This window comes from Pinus tabuliformis, chromosome 5_1, assembly GCF_031772625.1.
Source record: "Pinus tabuliformis cultivar Carrire ecotype Pingquan chromosome 5_1, CPIR1, whole genome shotgun sequence".
NCBI lineage: Eukaryota > Viridiplantae > Streptophyta > Pinopsida > Pinales > Pinaceae > Pinus > Pinus tabuliformis.
In genome coordinates, this window is record NC_142305.1 from 829084409 (window position 1) to 829096891 (window position 12483).

The window sequence follows — 12483 nt, forward strand, 5'->3', positions numbered from 1 at the left end:
AGCAACCCATGGTGATTATCGATGAGAAAGGGGAGGAGGAAATTCCTAACCATTCTAGGAAAGATGGCACCATTCATCCTATCCCTATACATTCTGAGCCCTTGTCATCTTCTTCTGACTGACCTCCCTATCCATAGAGGTTAGTTGTGGAGAAGAAAGGCCTCATTCCCGAGTCTAGCCTAGCTTCTGAGCTTAGGAACCTTTTTATAAAGGTACCTTTGCTCCAAGTTATCAAAGAGATTCCCATCTGTACAAAAATCATTAGGGAACGCTACCTCAAGAAGCCAGGGAGGAGAAGGTTGGAACCCCAAACTATTCAATTTGTTGGTAGAGCAGTAGAGTTAATGACGGGATGTATGAACATGGAAAAATATATCGACTCCAAAAACCCTATTTTCTCTATTTAGATAGGTGATGTCCTTGTCTCCATTGTAATTACAGACCTAGGGGCAACCATTAATGTTATGACCAATAAAACCATGGATCAACTTGGATTGGTCCATAATCGTGCTACTCCCACTGTGCTTGAACTAGCATATAGATCTAAAATCAAGACAAAAGGAGTATTGGATGATGTGATCAGTTCCTTAGATTCTTGGGAATATCCCGTAGATTTCATTGTGCTTCAGCCAAAGAATCCTATAGGAGGGCATCCCTTGATCTTGGGACGACCATGGCTTGCTACGGCTAATGCTTATATTGGATGTCATTCTGGTGATATGTATATTTCCCATGGAGATTCTAGAAAGAAAGTCACCCTATATCCAGTTGCTAGATCTATTGAGGAGCTCCGAGACACTTTATGGTTAGACTATAGTAGTGATGAGGAGACCCAACCTGTTTCATTAATACATCAGAATGTTGAGTCCTCACAGGAGGGTGAGATTCAAAACTTCCTAAACAATTTAGACACCATGCCTAATTTTGAGTCATTAAGTCAGATTTTTAGTCTAGATTTTCAGGAAGGATATGACTCTCTACCTCCATCACCACCACCTCTAGCAACACCTTTGTGTACTCTAGAGCCTGACACTACTCTTGTTGAGATTAGTCTAGGTAAATCCTTGTATATCAGTTCAGACTTGGACCCTTCTCAATGAGAGCATCTTGTGAATTTGTTGCGAAACCATCTTGATGCCTTTGCATGGGGTTATGAGGATATGAAAGGCATCCCTCCTGAAACTTGTACACACCATATCTATATTCAGGATGGAGCCCGACCTGTCTGACAACCCCAGAGGTGAATGAACCCAACTCTAAGAGATGTTGTAAAGGAATAATTGAAAAAACTCTTCGATGTTGATTTTATCTATTCCATTTCTAATATCCAGTGGGTCTTTCCATTATTGTCAGTCCTAACGAAAGATGGGAGATGGCGAATTTGCATTGACTAAATACAATTAAATAAAGCCACTCTCAAAGCTTACTTCCCCTTCCTTTCATCGATCAAGTGCTCGATATCCTTGCTGACAAAAAGTACTTTGCTTTTCTAGATGGCTTTAGCAGATATATCCAGATACAGATAGCACCCGAGGATCAAGAAAAAACGACTTTTACATGTCCATGGGGTATATTTTCTTACCGAGTGCTTCCCTCTAGGCTATGTAATGCCCCGGTTACCTTTCAAAGGGCAGTCTTGGCTATTTTTGCTGACCTCAAGTGCATGGAAATCTATATGGATGATTTCTTTGTGTTTAGTGATTCATTTTAGGAAGCCCTCAGGAATCTAGAAAAAGTGCTTCTTCGCTACCAAGAATCTCATCTTGCCTTGAGTGACAAGAAATGCAAATTAATGTGCAAGGCAGGAGTAGTTCTTGGCCATCTTATTTCCGACAAAGGTATCCGGGTTGACCCTGCAAAGATAGAAGTCATTTTGAGTCTTCCTATACCCAAAACTCAAAGGGAAGTAAGAGGTTTTCTAGGACATGTGGTCTGCTATAGGAGATTCATTGAGAATTTCTCAAGGATAGCTACCTCTCTTTTCCGACTTTTGGCTAAAGATAGTGAATTTTCTTGGTCTACAGCTTGCCAATAGTCTTTTGAGACATTGAAGGAAAAATTAGTTCAGGGACCAGATTTGAGAGGACTAAACTGGTCCCTACCATGCCATATTTCCTCTTATGCCTCAAATACTGTTATTTATGCAACTTTAGGATAGGAAGAAGACAAACAATCTTATGCTATTTATTTCATTAGTAAAAACTTGTCACCCGCTGAACTCAATTATACTGTTTCTGAGAAAGAGTTTTTAGCTGTAGTTTTTTCTATTAATAAATTCAGACACTATATTACAAGATATGAAGTTTTTGTACATATTGATCATTTCCCTATAAGATATTTGAGGAATAAACCAATAACTAGCGGTAGAGTGACTAGGTGGTTGCTATTATTACAGGAATTTAATATTACTATTGTTGATATACTAGGGAAATCGAATGTAGTAGCAGATTATATTTCAAGATTAAATAATCTTGGTGAAGAAATTCATGTTGATGGTGATTTTCTTGACAAACATCTTTTTGCTGTGTCAACAAAGTCTCCATGGTTTTCTGAAATAGCTAACTATTTAGTCATTGGAAAATTACCACCCCACTTATCTGCTCGTGAAAAGCGGAATATCATTGAGAAAAGTGTTGCATATTCTTGGATCCAAGAAGACCTCTTTTACACTGGAGCAGATATTATTATCTGTAGATGTGTAAGAGAAGAAGAGGTGTTTGATATCTTAAAATCTGCCCATGATAAACCATGTGGTGGTCACTTCACTGATAAGCGAACTGCATACAAAGTGTTATGAGCTGGTTATTTTTGGCCTTCCTTATTTCAGGATGCCAAACAATATGTAAAGTGGTGTGATAGCTGTAAGTGAATTGGCCAGCCCAACCAAACCAATGAGATTCCTTTATGTCCTCAAGTTATGATTAAGCCTTTTGAAAAATGGGCTATTGATTTCATAGGACCAATACATCCTTCATCATCAAATAAAAAGCATATCTTGGTTTGTACAAATTTTGTTACAAAACGGGTAGAAGCTAAAGCTCTTTCTTTTGCTACTAAAAGAGTTGTTGTTGATTTTCTTTTTACTAAAATCTTTACTAGATTTGGTGTACCTAGAGAAATTGTTTCTGATAATGGATCACAGTTTATTTCTAATCTGGTACAAGGTGTAATGGAGCAGTACAAAATCTGGTGCAGGAAATCCACACCATATCACCCACAAGCAAATGGCAAGCTAGAATCCACAAATAAGATGATTGAGTCTATCCTCACAAAGACGGTAAATATGAATAGAAAGTATTGGGCTGGAAAATTACTGGAAGCATTGTGGGCCTATCAGACCACTTGGAGAAACAACACAGAACACACACCATATGAGTTGGTGTATGGGAAACAAGTCCTTTTGCCGATAGCATTCTAGATCAAGACTTTCAGGACTGCAGTCCAATTGGGGCTAGATCTCTCTGAGGCACAGCAACAACACATTCTACAATTGAACGAGTTAGATGAAATCCGAAGGGATGTTGTTCAGCAGAACATCTTGGTTCAACAACAGTGCAAGAAGTGGCATGACAAGTCCATTCAGAAAAATCAATTCCAACCAGGTGATTGGGTGCTCCTTTACGATTCAAGATTCAAACATTTTAAAGGAAAATTCCATACACGCTGGATGGGACCCTGTGAGGTGGTTAAAGTGTTCGAAAATGGAGTGATAGAAATCAAAACTATTGATGGACGGAATTCAGTGTTCCTGGTAAACGCTCATAGATTAAAGGTATATTTTTAGCCCCTTACTAAAGGAGATTTTATGCAGCAAGTCCAACAGCCATTTGAAAAGGAGTTGGTAGGTGATAGCACCAATCTATTGAAGAATTGATTCCTTCTTGTCCTTATTTTAAAGAAAAAATAATCAAAGAAAAGTAAAAAGAAAAAAATGACAAAAATAAAAAAGTTTCCTATAATTGTGAAAATTAGTTGACTGACATGATTGCAAAGGGATCAACCTGAAAACCAGCATGCTAGCAGGAATATCAAAATTTTTCATAAAAAGGGAATGTTACTTGAATTTTAGATATGCTGGCTGCCACCAAGAAGAAGCAGGTTCACGAAATCGAGCCCTTACCCAAGTTTGGGGTAACTAGCATGGACATTTTTTCCAAGTAAACGCTTACTTCCCGTTGCAGTTATTTTTCCTACACCAGTGCAGGCAAACTTCAAGGTAAAATCTTCTTCTATTTCCCATTTCAAAATGTCCCACTAGTTTCTTTTCTAAATTCCCCAATGAATTACCTTCCTCTTTCTTCCAAGAAACCACCCTTACCCGATTCGTAGAATCCCTCTTCTCCCTTGAATTTTTTTCCCACATCCCATTTCGTTTATCCCTCTTGATGATATCATTTTGAAATCCCTGTTGTAATATTCCTTCCCATTCTGAAATTTTTACCCCTTTCCCACTTCTTTATTTCCTCGTAATTTGATTGCAGAATTTGATGCAGTCATTCAGAAGGCATGTCGAGAAGCACAAAAGGATGGCAAAAAAAATTTCTTATATAATGAGGCAAAATTTGTAAAATTCCAGCTATAGAAGTATGTCCTATCAGAGTTTCTATTTGGTAAAATTCTCTGGTGCAAGCACAACGCAGTGCAAGCAGGTTTGGTGCAGAGATACAATTGACTGTGGGAGAAATTTACATAGTCCTGAAATGGTTTATCAAAGATCTATGGGCCTGTATTTTTGTACATATGTTGATATGATAACTCACTCCATGTTTTAAATTGATACTTTGTTTCATTAATTACTAATCTAGGGATAAATCTTTAAAGTGTAAGGTGTGTAAGGCTGAAATCTAATCTTTTTTAATAAATGTTGAAAATAAGTTTGATTGAATTATGATGATGACTGTAGAAGGGTACTCTGTCCGATAACTTTCACTCACCCTCTTTGCAATTATTTTGCAATATCCTACCATCATTAGCCTACCTGTGATCAGATCATTCTAGTCGTTGCATCATCGCCGCCCATACCGCCACTACATCCAATCATCGCGATTCGCCTATAACAATGATTGTTGAAACATATTTACATCCGAAGTGGAAGGATTTCTCCATCATAGCTGGGTAAGCGAGTCTACAAAGACGAAAGGCAAGGCAACTCTGGTACAAAATTCTTGGTGAATGTTGGAGTTACCCTGGAATTTTTCTGAAGGTTTGATCAGTGAAGTGGAAGAGGTTCGAAATGGCACTCGTGAGCAGTGAACCACTGTCTCTACAGGAGATTGAACAAACTACCGAGTATAGGAACAATCTTGCACTTTTGCAAGAAACTAGGTTCCTGCCATTTCTCCAAAAATTTGACGGATTTGACATGGGCGTAGTGCTAGAATTTGCAAGAACATTCAAGGAAGGCCGAGTTAGGGTCGGGTCCTTAGAATTTAAAATCATTGAAGAGTTCATTTCGCAACCCACAGGCTACCACTTATAGGCGAGCGTTGGTTTAAGAAGGATTGGTTGACAAAGAAGCGTTGGCAACGGTTCGTGGTTGATAAGAAGATTGAGGTTGATTGGAGAAAGGGACTGCCACAGACTGCCTTGGTCAGAAAATGGCGAGATTTACTGTTTATATTACAAAAGTTTGTCATAGGCGAAGGACGCTATACCTTGGCATTCGTATACCACCTTCGACTATTGTCACATTTCGAGGTAAGGAAACTGATTAATTTCCCTCGCTTCTTGCTCAAGAGCCTCGAAAAGATGGCGAAAATGTGCAAAGCATGAGTGCAAGCCAGGTTGCAACCAAACTCTGCCACCATGGACTTGTTATGATGCTGGTCAAGAAGTTAGAGAAAAAAGGAATAGCATGGGAGGCATTTTTGAAGGAATTCTAAGGAAAGGATGCAGAAGAACCTGCTAACACAAGTGCAAGAAAAAAGAGAAAGGAAGAGACATTTTCTCTTGCCAAGCGAAGAAGTAAAGGCTCACTAGTGCAAGTAGAGAAAGGGGATGTTGAAAACACTCCACCCGCAACAAAGATAAGGAAAATTAGGACCTCACGAGGAGGAAAGTTGTCGGCCAAGGAACAAATTAGTCGGGCTCCCCAATTGTAATCGACGACTCACCCAAAGTCTCCCCCATAGTTCACAATCTCTCAGTGCTTGTAGACGCAGTAGCACACACTATGGAGGATGAGGAGAATGCAGAAGATGATGTGTTATTATCAACATTCATTAGCAGGCTAAGGAGCAAGAGAACAATGTCGACCCCAAACACTGGCGAAGTCCAAGCAAAGGAGGACAAAGAAGAATAGCATGAAGAATCTCCTGACAATTTTAGTGAGTCGGAGGTAGATACCCTTAATGATTTCGAGGACCAGGGCATTGAAGACCCTGTGGTTTTTGAAGGACAGGGCATTTAAGACCCTGCAAGTTTTGAAGATCAGGGCATTAAAAACCCTGTGGTGTTCGAAGGACAGGGTATTGAAGTCCCTGTGGTAGTAGAAGAACGGGGAATCGAAACCCCTATTGATTTGGAAGGACAGGGTGTGGAATCCCCTGAGAAAATTGGAGAGAAAGTTAAGAGCCCAGAGGAATTAGGTGCATAGGGTACTGAAACCCCAAGCACAGAGATTGGTGAGAGTATCCAAACCCTTAGCAATATCAAAACCCCGAGCATAGAAACCCTCATCGATGTCTTAAAGCATACTTTTGACAGTCTTGACCTTGATGTTGAGTCCGTGGCAGAAAAGGTGCTTTCTCAAGAAGATCTCAGTACATCACCGTCCACTCTCTTCCTTAATAGTAGAATAGTGGACTTGGAGCAACAAGTCCATGACCTAGAAGCTCTAAACCAGGTCATGAAAGAGCAGAGTTGGAAAAAACAGAGTGAGGTGGAATTATGGGCTGAAGTAAAGAAGCAGAAGCAGCAGGTAAAGGTGTGGAAATACTGGGCTTCCAGATGCTATAAACGCTTGAAAAAGGTAACTAAGTAGCTGTGAAAATCCCGGGACAGAAAGCAAAAGATAGTAAAGACAAGAATAACCATTGAAGTGCAGAACTGAGGTGCGGGCACTCATTTTTGAAGGTTTTCTTTAGAGGTAATATGTTGTGTGAGGACACACAACAACTTAGGGATGGGAGGATGTTGGTATCCTAAATTTCCCTATTTTCTACCCCATTTCCATCAATATCAATCTTCGTTTGACCTTAATACAAGACCCTTCTTCCCTGCACTAGTACAAGATGGTTACCCTTTTCCTACACATGCTCATAGTTTACATTAAGATTTGCTACAACACTTTATTAATCTTTTTATGTATATTTCATGTTATTTACATATTCTTGCAACTCATATTGATTTCCTAGAAGTAACCATGGAACTTAGTGTTAATAATGTATGAGTTGACTGTCCGAGATTCCGAGAGCTATCTTCCATGAGGACGAATCTTGATCTTTGACTCCGAGTTTAACTGCTCATAAACTGAAGTAGGTGGTGCACATCCAGGGATTTTTCTCCAAAGATAGACCATGGCCCAACGAAGCTCATGTTGTACAACCATTGGCCAAGTTTGTAATTCGGTTTCTAAGTTTGTTTGACCGAGAGGCCTGAACGACAATTATTTGTAATTAGTGTAAATGGCTTAGAGCCGAAGGATATATATGATGTAAATCGTAGATAGGAAAGCCATCGAAACATCAATTATTATTTTGGTTTATGTAATCTGGTTATCGCCTCCTTTTGGGGTTGGATTGCTTCGTAATGTAATTTGTCGAATCAAGTAAATACAAGAGGATCATTATGGTTTGCACACACAACATGTAATTTCGTCTTTGATGTGTTATTTTAAGTGCTGATCACTTTCGTTCCTTAGAAGGGGAATGAGCTAGTTGGCCAGGGCCCAACCAACCCAGCTCATTGACCCCTCTCTCTTTCGTGATTTGGGAAGATGGTGTGTTCATTTCATAGCAGCTGTGTGATGAAATAGTTTAATCGTTAATCTTTGAGTTCCAAATTAAATTATCTTCTGTAGCCTATGTGTGGAACTAATCCATAGTTTGCAAAGTATTTGTGGTCATTTCTATTTATAATATATCTTTTACACATTTACTTTATTCTTGCTTTCTGTTTTAATTCATTTTCGAAGCAGATCGTGCGAGGAACTCTTTCCTTCACCAGTGCATGTTGTTTCTTGCACCGCGCTCAGTCATTCATTACAGTAAACATTAAATCACTCACCTGCATTTTATTTCCCATTATTTCACAAGTGAATGAATCAATAAATCAAGTAAATGTTTTTGGTATGAAAATTTCATCTCTAAAAAGATCTAGAAGCAACGATATTAACTACCAAATTATACTTGCAAAGAATATCATTATTGTGGGTGAAGTACCAAAACTGGTTGACACATGTAAAGTACTTAGGCTATTGATTGATTCTTTTGTAAGTGTTTTATATCATGAAGTTTATTTCCCTTATGAAGTTTAATGAGTTGAAGCATTTTCTTTCTCACAGCTAGTTAATTCAGAATTTCATTACAGTTGCAATTCCTTTTCAGCATATCTTTTCAGCTTTCGAAAGTAAACCGAAAACTGAGTAAAGGGAACCCTACTTTAGGGCAAGAACAAGTCTTTTGACATCGAAACAGAGTGCTCCAAGCCCCGAGGCTTAGAGCACCTTCACTTAGACATAAGTCTTCAGTAAGGAAGATTGAATATACTCTTACACATAAATACTGTACTTGCACTAGTGCAAGCAAGATTGCAACTGTGCAAGGATAGGTTGTTTGTGTGGGAGAAAGATCAGAAGAAAGGTAGAACTCTACAAGGGCCCACTTGTCAGACTGCTTATCATCCATCTGGAGATTAACATAGCGTTTCATTCAGCATTTAAGATTTTTTCTGTTGTGTGGAATTTCTTTACTTGATTTACTTGCAAATTGTCTTTTACATTCCAACACTAGATTTTCCTTGGTGTAAATTGCCTTTCCAATTGTTTTCTATCTGATTATGCAAAACATTCCCTTCAAGAAGTAGGATTAGAAATAGGAAAAGTTCATACCATTTTTGGCATTGCCTGTGCTTCGTCTCTAAGTTTACGAAACCCTCGGGTTGAAAATTAAGTGTTGAGGAGTTTGCTCAAGCGCAATTCCTGCACCCAACAATTATCACTTACTTGCCTTCTAGTGGGCGGGATACCCTGACCTTTGCTACCGTATTACCTTAGCATAGCGATTTTAGGTACAATGTCTCTTAGAGGTAGAAGGGCGAGTGACTTTGTACCTCTCCATTCTAAAAAGAAATAAAATATCTAATAAGAATAGGAATAGAGCAATTTTTGGATAATGAAAGATCTCGCTAAAATGAAAAAATAGGCCTTGCCATCAAACCAACAACACCTAAAAACCCTGCTTTACAAAAAAAATCAATCAGACATCTTACTTATCCTGTGAATTTAAAACTCACAGTTCTTACAATGGATCTGAAAAGCCTCTACAAAAAACCACCATTTGGTACCAAAAGACCAGTTAAATACAAATTTCTTTTGTATCTGAAATGAGGACGCCTCCTCTAAATTCAAGTTAATTTAAGAAACCCTCCTACAAGAGAGAAGCTTCATTAGACAACTTATTCTCTTGTGACTTGAATTCATGGTATACATGTGAAAATGAAGTAATTTCAAAAGAGGCTTATATTTCTTGGACAATCTTCATAATTGGGAGCAGACTGAAATTACCAATGTTCCATCTCCATAGGCTTGAATTTTTTTCAGTCCTCTTTTCTCTACAGTTTTCAACAAAAGCCAAGGCGTACAAAATTTAGGTCGATTGTTTGAACCTTGGCCAACAACATACTTTAGCTTAAGGTAGTTCATAGAGTCAAAACAACCCCTACTCCACATATACCATGTTTCCCTTGACTTGCTATGTTAAAGAAGCCTCAAGCCCTTTCATGGTCAATGCATGTCATTAATAAAATTCTAGGATAAATATATTTGAGAAGTACTTCATTATCAACTCAAGCCATTCTAACCTTGCATGCTATCTCTGCAGTTGTGAACCAAATCTTGAAAGGTCATTTGATTTCGGGTCCCCCAAATCCATCAGCAAATAGGAAGGCGAGAACCTTATATGCTACTATTGTCTTATAATATAACTAGTCAAAAAGCCAATCAACCAAAGTCATCTTTTCCCATTTAGATTTTCCCATTGTGGCTTGAGTAACCTCATTCTAGACTTCTCTAGAAAAAGGATAAGTCATAGATAACTGATCCACAGTTTTCTCACTACTCTTGTAAAATATACATCTGCCTGTCCCTACTTAGTTCCTCTTCTGTTCATTATCCAAGGTAAACAATTTATTGGTTAGGGCTAATCACAAGGGAATGATGCAAATTATATCTGGTGAAGAAATATTGGAGAAGAGTTTAAAAGAAAGAGCCAAAAGAATAAAAATCCTATTCAACCCAGCCACACTGGAATAGGTGTAGAAATTATACAAGGGCGAGATTTTCCATAAAATATAGGAAGTACCTAATCTATTGGAAGGAAGATGAAAACATAATGAAAGGAGAAATGCATCAAAAATAAATTCGGTGCTAGAAAATCTCAAAGAGGACATTGACATTTATGAACCAAGGTCCACTAGAGAAAATGGGAGAGGTGGGGGAAAGGGGAGGTATCCTCTCAACCATGAGTCGTTGGGTGAGAATGATTTTATCCTATCTTCTTCTCATTGAAATATGCAAGGAGGCTACTTGTGCTTGGGGATCATTGAGTTTATTGTGGATTCTTTGGGTTGATCGCACTGGTTCTTGTTAAATTCATAGCACTCTTGAACAATAAATTTAGGAGCCATTAATGCTTAAGTCACATTATATGATGAATGTGTGACCAATGTAATACACTATCAATATTGATGTTAGAGGTTAAGTGGTTAAACTACCTAACAAGGAGGGGTGCTATAAAGAAGTTAGATATGATGAATGGTGTGTGTGTTGGAGATGTAAGGATGAAACTTTATCATCAAATATTTTATATTCTTTGTCCATCATTGTCTTATGTCTATGTGTGTGCCTTGACCATATGGCCCTGATTTTGGTTGAAGATTATTCCCTTGAGATTTTTTGTTTGTGTTTGGATCACTATTTTTTCTAATGATCGTGAGATTTTCTCTAACCTCCAGAAAATCCCTCTTAGTTCAAGTACTACTTGTGTCTCTAAAATTCCATGATGGATTAGTGTACTGCTATGTTTGTTGTCATTAATGATTTTCCTCAGCAAATAGATGCATTTCTGTAATAAATAGTCTCTTCCAAAATCCATGCAATAGCACACTTCAAAAATAGCTTCGTCAAGGTATGGATGGCAACTGAGGACCAAGGCAGTATGGATACTTCCGTTGCCCCAAATGGTCTATTTCAGACCGCTTTCATAAAAAGTCTCTACTCCAATGTCTAATGGTAATTTTATTGTTAGTCTTCCCACTTTTTGTATAAAAAAGGAGCTGCAAACTTTGATTAGTGACAATTATGAGTGAAAGTTGTAACCGAATATGCATGGAGTTACAAACGATTTTATGATGAGAGGGACATAATTTTTATCTTTTCGGGTTACTTTGAAAATGTTTACACCATGTTTGGGCCTTGGGGGTTCTTCGTGAGATGTGGGGTGCATGGTGTATGGTTGTACTATGCTCTTCCATGATGGACTTGCTCTTCCATGGTGGTTTACTATTTGCTGCTAGACCTTGTTTGGATGTTTGAAAGACATTCTTCCTCAAAGTGTTGGATAAGTATGGATCTTGGTGACTTCATGTTGTTAATGCATGAAGGGATTTTATGTGCTTGGAATAGAGTTGGATATTTCAGAGGAGGTTATTGAGCCCTAGATAGCATGGGGTTGCTTGGTTTCTTGCATGGAGGTCTACCCTTAACATGTGGATTCTTGGGTTGATGGAGTGAATATGTAGTTGTGGGAGTCCTTAAGGTGACACATGACCTTGGATATGCATTGTCCTTAAGGAGACACATGACCATGGAGATGCATTGGAGCTTTGGACCTTGGGGAGTAGTGATCATGCCATGGAGGCCTTACTTATTAATCATTGTCACCTTTGAGCCTTACACATGTCACTCAGAGTAGAGTGCTTCACATGGGTGGACCTACTTGTGTCTTGCAACTTTGCTTATAGTGGACTAGGTCCACTTGTTATTGTAAATCCCCTTTACCTCTCATATAAATAGAGGAAGGAGTGAGTTTTTATTATAGTTGATCATGCACTTGTGCATATTCCTTTTCATTATTGGGTTAGATATGTAAGAGTAGTGCTACTTACTCTCTCTCTCTCTCTCTCTCTCTCTCGCGTTCAATCTTCTTTGTACTTTATGTGTTTTTGTCTTAAGCTGATATTATTTCTTGGATCATGTAATATCCCTCCCCTTAATAATAAATAATAAATAATAATATAATAATAAATAATAAATAATACAAATAA